This window comes from Passer domesticus, chromosome 24 (genome assembly GCF_036417665.1).
Source record: "Passer domesticus isolate bPasDom1 chromosome 24, bPasDom1.hap1, whole genome shotgun sequence".
NCBI classification, from domain to species: domain Eukaryota; kingdom Metazoa; phylum Chordata; class Aves; order Passeriformes; family Passeridae; genus Passer; species Passer domesticus.
In genome coordinates, this window is record NC_087497.1 from 2670342 (window position 1) to 2677834 (window position 7493).

At 46.9% G+C, this 7493-nt stretch overlaps 1 long non-coding RNA gene across 1 annotated transcript; it reads left to right on the forward strand.

Moving 5' to 3' along the window:
- The first annotated feature begins 3198 nt into the window (after positions 1 to 3198).
- LOC135285748 (uncharacterized) lies at positions 3199 to 5576 on the forward strand. Its single transcript, XR_010350463.1, has 2 exons — positions 3199 to 3722; positions 4156 to 5576. It is a non-coding gene; the product is annotated as an uncharacterized LOC135285748 (long non-coding RNA).
- The last annotated feature ends 1917 nt before the right edge of the window (positions 5577 to 7493 follow it).

Consider the following 7493-nt stretch of genomic DNA (forward strand, 5'->3'; position numbering starts at 1 on the left):
TACACAAAGAAGTCAAAGTCCAAAACATGAAATTCCTCAATGAAAATTTGTATCTGCAGGAGGGGAGTATCCACCAGTGTTCCTCCAGTAAAGGCTATAGATCAAACTGACATTCATTAACACTTTAAATTACTGAAACAACAATTAGTTGACCATTTTCTACTGTTTTCTGGTAGGAAAATTTCCAGAATTTTCCACAAAAATTCATCTGGAAGTTGGAAAATGGCTATTATATTATTATTCTCCTGACTCATTGTGGAGATCCCAGCTGACTTCAGATTTTCAAGTGTGGCACCAATTTACAGAGAGACATGGAAGGAGGGACCTTCTGTCTCCCTGCAATTCCCTGAAAAGGTGTTGTACCAAGGTGGGAGTTGGTCTCACAGATGAAAAAGAATAAAATAAGAAGAAATGACACAAAGTTGCACCAGGGGATGTTTAGATTGCGTATTAAAGAAAATTTCTCCATGGAAAGGGTGGTCAAGCCCTGCCACAGGTGGAGCCAGCATCCCTGGAGGGGTTGAAAAGATGTGTAGATGTGTAACCCAGGGATGTGGTTTTGTGGAACTTGGCAGTCTTAAGTTCAGGGTTGAACTTGGTGATCTTAACTGTCTTTTCCAACCTAAATGATTCAATGAAGCCCACTGGCTCTGGAGAGATTTCATGTGAAGTGGGTCAGGAAACTCTTTAAGCCAACCCAGGGCAAAAATCTCATTTCCAGGGCAGACAGGGACATTTGGCTGGGATCAGCACGGTACAGTGCATTTCAGCTATGCCAACAGGCCTGTACAAGAACAAGAATTCTTTCTTCAGAAGAGGTTTCTAGCTGCACAGTCTGGACCAAATTCTGTGATCTTTGCCTGGCATCTCCCTTTAACCCTTTGCAGTTGCACAATCATTTAAACAGATATAAACTCACATAATCATAATCTACCCTGTGTTTTATCAATACCAAATTCAGTCATTGTTGAATGCTAACAACAAAAGTGCTGTCATATTGAAGAAGTGAATTTTAGGGAAGTTGGACAAAAAGGTTTTTTCAGCTTATGTGTTTTCCCAAGAAAATGCATATTCATAGTAGTTTGATATACCAGCTCACATGGGCTCATATTTGCATAAATACTCAAATGAGAATATTTGCACGAGTAATTAGGACGTTTGTTTTTCATGAGTCCTTATTTAGAAGGAAGTGTTTTCCTACCAAATACTCATATATAAAAGAGGTCATGAATGCAAACAAAATGATTCATGGGGATTAGTCTGAAAGAAGATTTCCCTGTGTGTCTGTAATATTTCCACTCACCTCTGGCTGCTGTGTAGTAGCCAGTCATCTGCAAAACCTGATGAGCTCTGACAAGGCCTCTGCAAGCCTGCAGGATCATCTGGAGCACGGATGGAGGCATTACTGCAGGTTCCCCAAAGCACTGAGCTTCTGCCAGCAATTAACAATATAAGAAATAAGAATATTAATTATAATAAAATAATCCTCCCTCAACACGAGACCCCGAGTCTGGGCTGACACCTGTTCATTATCCCCAGGATGCCATTCCCACTTAATGCTGCCTGAGCCCATTAAGTTGGATAAGTTGGATCCAAAGGACAGGGTGCTGTTTTGTGTCTTGCAAACCCAGGAGACTGACAGCAAAGATGCTGCTCAAGGCACAGCCACTGAGTGGGAGCTGCAGCAAAGAAAAGTCAGCCTGGAAATAATTGTTAAAGCCACCAAGCCCTGGTCAGTTCATCACACCTGAGCTCAGCTCGGGACATGGCTCTCAAATCTGCCCAAATACCAGGTTGGATTCAAAGGGAGCAGGATCCAACCTGGCTCTTCCCTGCTCCTGCTATGCAGCTGCTCATATGGGCCTGGAAAACTTTCCTGAGGCAGGCTAAAGCATCCCTATGGCAAATTAACTCCCAGAGTTTGGCCTTTATTGTGCAAAGAAAAGTGAGTGAATGCTAATGATGCCTTAAGTTTTGGCTTTTATATTTTGCAGATTCTGTGCTGCATTAGTGTGTAAATCTGAACTTCCTATAAAGTGTTAGCAAGTTCTCCTCACAGTTTAGTTAGACAAAACAATCCTCTTCCAGCCAAGGACACCGCTGCAGCTTCAGGCCCAAAAAGCAGAAACAACAGCAAACTAAGGAGAGCAAACTGGGAAAATGGGACTTCATAATCTCAAGCCGTAATTGGGCAATTAACCCCAATATGTAAATAGACTAAAACTTGTAAAAGTGTGAAAACTCATGACCCAGTGTCCAACTTGGGTGTAGCCATGGCTGGGCCCTTGCACTGCCCAAGGTGTATCCTTTGTGTGCCTTTTAATAAATACTTTATTCCTTTAACACTGTCTAGCCTCTGTTCTAGGTACCCTCATCACTAACAGAGGTGTTTTGATGCCCACGTGCAGCACATTCTCCTGGTGCAGAAATATTCCCAAAGCATCACAGTCTTGGTGTGCCTGAGCAGCTCCTGGGTGCTGAGGTGTCACTGTCCCCTCCTGGTCTCCCCTGCCATTCAAGGGTCAGTGGTGCTGCAGCTCCCCTCCCTCTGTGCCAGCTCCACTGCTCTCCTGAGCAGCCTGGAGCAGCTCCCCACGGCAGAAATCCCAGGCAGTGCACTCCAGTGGCCTCCCCAAATGAGAGCAGAGCCCAGCCAACCCCACACGCCCTCAGGCCAGGGGAGATGGAGGCAGCCTGGCGTGACCCGTGCCTGCTGTCACCCCTGCTGCCCTTCCCGAGGAGCTGGGCTCTCACAGACATATTCTATGAAAAATCTTTTTGTTAGGATCTTTTCTCCTGAGAAGCCAGGAAGCTTCAGCTTCTCCATGTTTTGCTGCTTTGGAATGTGATTTGGAGAATTTTTTACCCAGTATGTGAAATTGTTTTTACTTGATAACCAATAACAACTACTTGTTGTGAAGCTGTGAGCAGTCACAAGATTTTGTTATTCATTCACTTCCTTTCCTTTCTATCCTTCAGATGGATCCTTTCTCTCTATTCTTAGTATAGTTTTAGTATAGTATTTTAATATGATATAATATGATAATACACTAAATCAGCCTTCTGAAACATGGAGTCAAGATTCTCATCTCGTCCCAGGACCCTCGAACACAACAATATTTGGCTGCTGTGCCAGAGAGGCAAAGTCCTTGTGCTGTTCCTGCAGCCCAGGGTCAGGGGTCAATGGGAGTTACTGAATTTACCTGACTCGATGCCCTTTCCTAAGCAAACTTCCTTTGCAGAACAGGTTTGGGGCCATTGATGGTTTTAGGAATTGCCAATATCCTCTGCTAATGCCATCAGCACCTCACAGCTCCTCGGAGAGCAGCTCCAGGAGAAGGGCCTGAGCTCAGCAGGGTGAACTGGTGATCTGTGCCCTACTTAGCTGGTGTATATATTTGTCAGTAAGTGGGGCACTCAATAACCTCGGATCTGACAGCCTTCAGATCCTGTATGGAGAAATGTCAATCATTCTGGCTTACATTAAACATCTTCCCAGGCATCTGGATTATATTATAATATCCTATCAGTGCCAAATTATAAACATGAACCACACATGCTAATCTCTTGATTCTCGCTTATTTCCCTTTCAGACAGTCCATGGAAGAAGAAAAAAAATGTATTTTGTCAGCAAAATAAAATTATAAACCACGTGTGAGGGAGGGTGGAGCCATCACCCGGTGCCTCTCCTGAGCCAACTATGGATTTTTGCAATAAATTTAGTAGGTTTGGCCATTTTCATTCTCTACTCTGCTAATAATCATAGTGAAGACACCCAATAACCAGTAAATTAAATCACAACAGAGGAAATCCTTTCATGTTTTGTGTGCTTCTTAGTTTACTCTATGGCATGGTCCCACCTGCCCAGAGCTGGACCTGCTGGCCAAGAGGGACAGGGCAGTGACCACAGAGAGGGCACTGACCACCACCTTGTCCTGCTCTGGGGCTGTGGTGTGAGCTCTTCAGGGGAATGTGGAAATCCCTTGGAAGCTCTGACTAACTAACAGGTGACTTTTACATCTTAAAGTAGCTTCTGCTTTATTCCTCTTCTGAGAGTCAGTTAGTAAAGGTAAAAAACAATTTCCTGGAAGTCCTGGGGGTGAGATTCTTTGCATGCAAAACATGTTGGATAACTCATCCCTCCTCTCCATCCAGCTCTGCTCCAAGGCCAGGAGCCCAGGCCAGCACGGGGGTGTGAACATCCTTGGAGGTACCCACAGCTCCAGCTCTTCTCAGGTAGGACAGAAAAAAAAGAGGAATCTTCTTGCACACCCTAAGGACACAGAGCTGGAAGAGCTTGGCAGCACTTTCTGAGAGGTGCAGAACCTTCCTTGGGAGCCTTCTCCGAGGAGCTGCTCCTGTCCCATGGAGCAGCAGAAACTGCCCACTGTAGATCTCAGACCAAGTGGGATCCAACAGGAGGAGGTGGACAGGCCCTTCCCAAGGAGAATGTTAGAAATCCATAGGTTTGAAGCCTGCCATATCCCTTTTGCCACAATGACCTTCAGATGACCTTGCTTCCCAGTGTGAGAGGAGCAGCAGAAGTGGTTTCAGTCCACTGCTACTGGAATGGACTGGGCAGTTTGCCAAGTGAATATCTGCTGGGTTAATCACTGTGCAAATCTAATCAGGAACTGGAATGTGCCAGGCTCATTACCGAAATTAAATTCACCTCCAATTAAAGAGAGAGCTACAAGCTTCCATCGTGCAGAGGTGCCCCCGGGCTGCCGCTCCCAAAACCAACATCAAATCCAGTCCTGCTGAACTGCAGGTTTGCTGAGCTCTGGAGGTATTTCCAGGTGTGAGAAAGTGAACTGCTGCTTGTGATTTCCCCCAAGGCTCTCTAAGGAGTTTACTGATGCCTTTAATAAGTCACCTTGCAAGTCAGGAGTCACTTCAATGGTAGCATTTCCAAGGAGCACTCGCCAAGAGAAATCTGGGGACACAGTAACTGGAACACCTCCCATGGCAGGATTGTTCTTGTGAGCACCTTTACAAATTCTCACCTTCACATGCTGCATCTTTCCTTGAGACCTACGCACCTTATGTCTACACTGTGGAGCCCAAATTAAGACATTAGGTTTGTGCTGAGAACAAGACTGCAGAGTCAAGCAGGCAAAGTGTAGAGATGCTGACTGAAAAGTTGTTCAAGCTTCATTTGCCTCTTTGGCTTCTACATTACACTTGCACAGCCTAATCTCATCATCACTGCACATCACATCATCTCTGCCTCCATCTGTGATTCACCTGGGCATTATCTGATTGCAGGGAAAAACTTTTAATATCTTAGGTCTAAATATGTGCCTGTAACTGAAATCCAGCTCTGAAGACTTGGCAGGACTGCAGATGTAATTCCTGACCTTCTCCTTTTCTCCTCCAGTACTAGAATAAAAAACAATCCACTAAGATTAGGGATTGGCTTCCACCTGGAGATGGCAAACATGGGTGCAAAACTTGAAGGTTTCCTGTACACATGTCCTTGGTCCACTCACACCTTCCACTGCCTACTCTAAAAACCACAAGTATATCCAAAAATATATCTGGAGTCTGAAATCCTCCATCCTCATGCCCAGAAACCAGCAGTAGGTAACAGCATAAAGAATCACAGACTGGTTCAGGTTGGAAGGGACCACAGAGGGTCAACTGGTCCTACCTCCCTTGCTCAAGCAGGGTCCTCCCAGAGCACGTGGCACACACTGGGATCACCCTGACTGGTTATTGCTGGGTTACCTGCTGGAGCCTCTCCAGGTTTCACTCCTAAACCCAAGCTCCACACAGCCACTGTCCAGCTGGGGTCTGGTGCTCCTCTGCTTCTCGAGTTTGTGCCTCAGTTGTGCCACGGAGCTCTGAAGGAGCCACTGGTGGGACAGCTGGAGTGAGGGGCAGGGTTGTTTCTGCTCCCTACCTTACCCTGAAGTCCTGCCCTGCATTAACAACTTCACATGCAATTTCCTCAGTCGCTGGAGCTGGAAGCACAAGGAGCAGCAAGGCAGGCTTGGATGAACTCCTTCCACGTGTCAGCAAATAGCTTCTCCAAGAGCCAAGCTGCACCACTCGCCAGCCCCTCCCCAGGGCTGCCGGGGAATCCGGAGTGCAGGTTTGAGGCAGAGCCGAGAGATGCGAGGGATGCACAGCCCTTGTTATGGAGCAGGGAGCTCAGCGCTGCCCCAAGGGTTAATTAGCCTTTGGAGATGCTCATCTAAGCACTTCCTCGTGGAGGGACAGCCGTCTGTGTTGCCTGGATACTGCCCTGCCGCGGCTTTGAGGAAGATACCTGGAGCTTCATTAGAAGGGAATGTTAGTGGGATTTTCAGGTTTAGCTGCTCTATGTAAATGATTACCCGGGGCAGCCCCGAGGCAAAGTGGCTGCCGGTTACTATCAGCCACACATCACATCCGTGCTCTGACAAGACAAATAAGGGTAATTGTCTCTCTCCCCTTAATCAGGGGGATGTGATTAGCTTGGCCAGGTGCTCACCAGCATTACCCGGCTCAGCAACCTGAGCATCCCTGCGGAGTGAGGACCGGCCACGTCCAGCACCCTTCAGCTGTGGGGATGAGCAGCAAACAGGCAGCCGTCTCTCACGGCTTGGAGGAAAGTTGCAGAGAGTATAATAATTAGAAAATAAAGAACACATGATGAAATGGTGACTTGCTCGTGTTTTTTTTCTATGTTACCTGGGTTGTACCTTTGCTGCAGCTCACCTCTCCAGTCTGAGATATACTGGATGTTGATGAGGCACAGTGAAGGATCCTAAAGGGACTGGGAAGGATTTGCACCCTTTCCCTTGTCTGGGAAACTGAGCTCAGGAACAGATATGTGGAAACAGATTTCCTGGGGTGGGAGCTGTATGTCTTCAGTGGCTTTGATTCACATTATCTCTTTATCATGCCTTCTGTGCCCATGATGAGTGAGATGCCCTGGGAGATTTTCCCTAAGTTATGAAGAAGAAGGATATCCTCCTCCTCCCCCTCCTTCTATTTTAAGGATAAAATTCCAGTTAAACTGGGCCTGAGTTCCTTGGATCCTCCCACACTCTCCAGTCACCATTTCTCTTCACCACATGACCTGAAGTCAGACCAAAGGACATTAGGCAGAGCCATCAGCAAAGTAAATAACCAGCCACCCTTTTCCTTGCCAGCAGGACACAGCAGCCTGTCAGGGCTGAGGGTCTGAGCAGAGGGAAGGGCAGGAAATGAGGCGGATGGAGCAACAGCCTTTTAATTGGAAGGCAGTGCAGATAATTGGGATGGTTCATGTTTTCCTTAGAACAGAGGATGTTGTACAGTGGCTGTGCCAGAGCATTTGGAAGCTTCTCCTGGTCTGGGAGTGAAGAATCGTTTGTCCTGGCTTTGCTGAGTCATTTCTTGTGTGTCCTGAGGTGGGCAGTCCCTGCCAAGTGCAGGATTGTCTGGAAGTCAGCCCTGATGGCCGAGTGTCACAGGGAGGGCAGATGCTGGAAGGGTTTGCTGTGCCCTGCAAAGGACCTGAC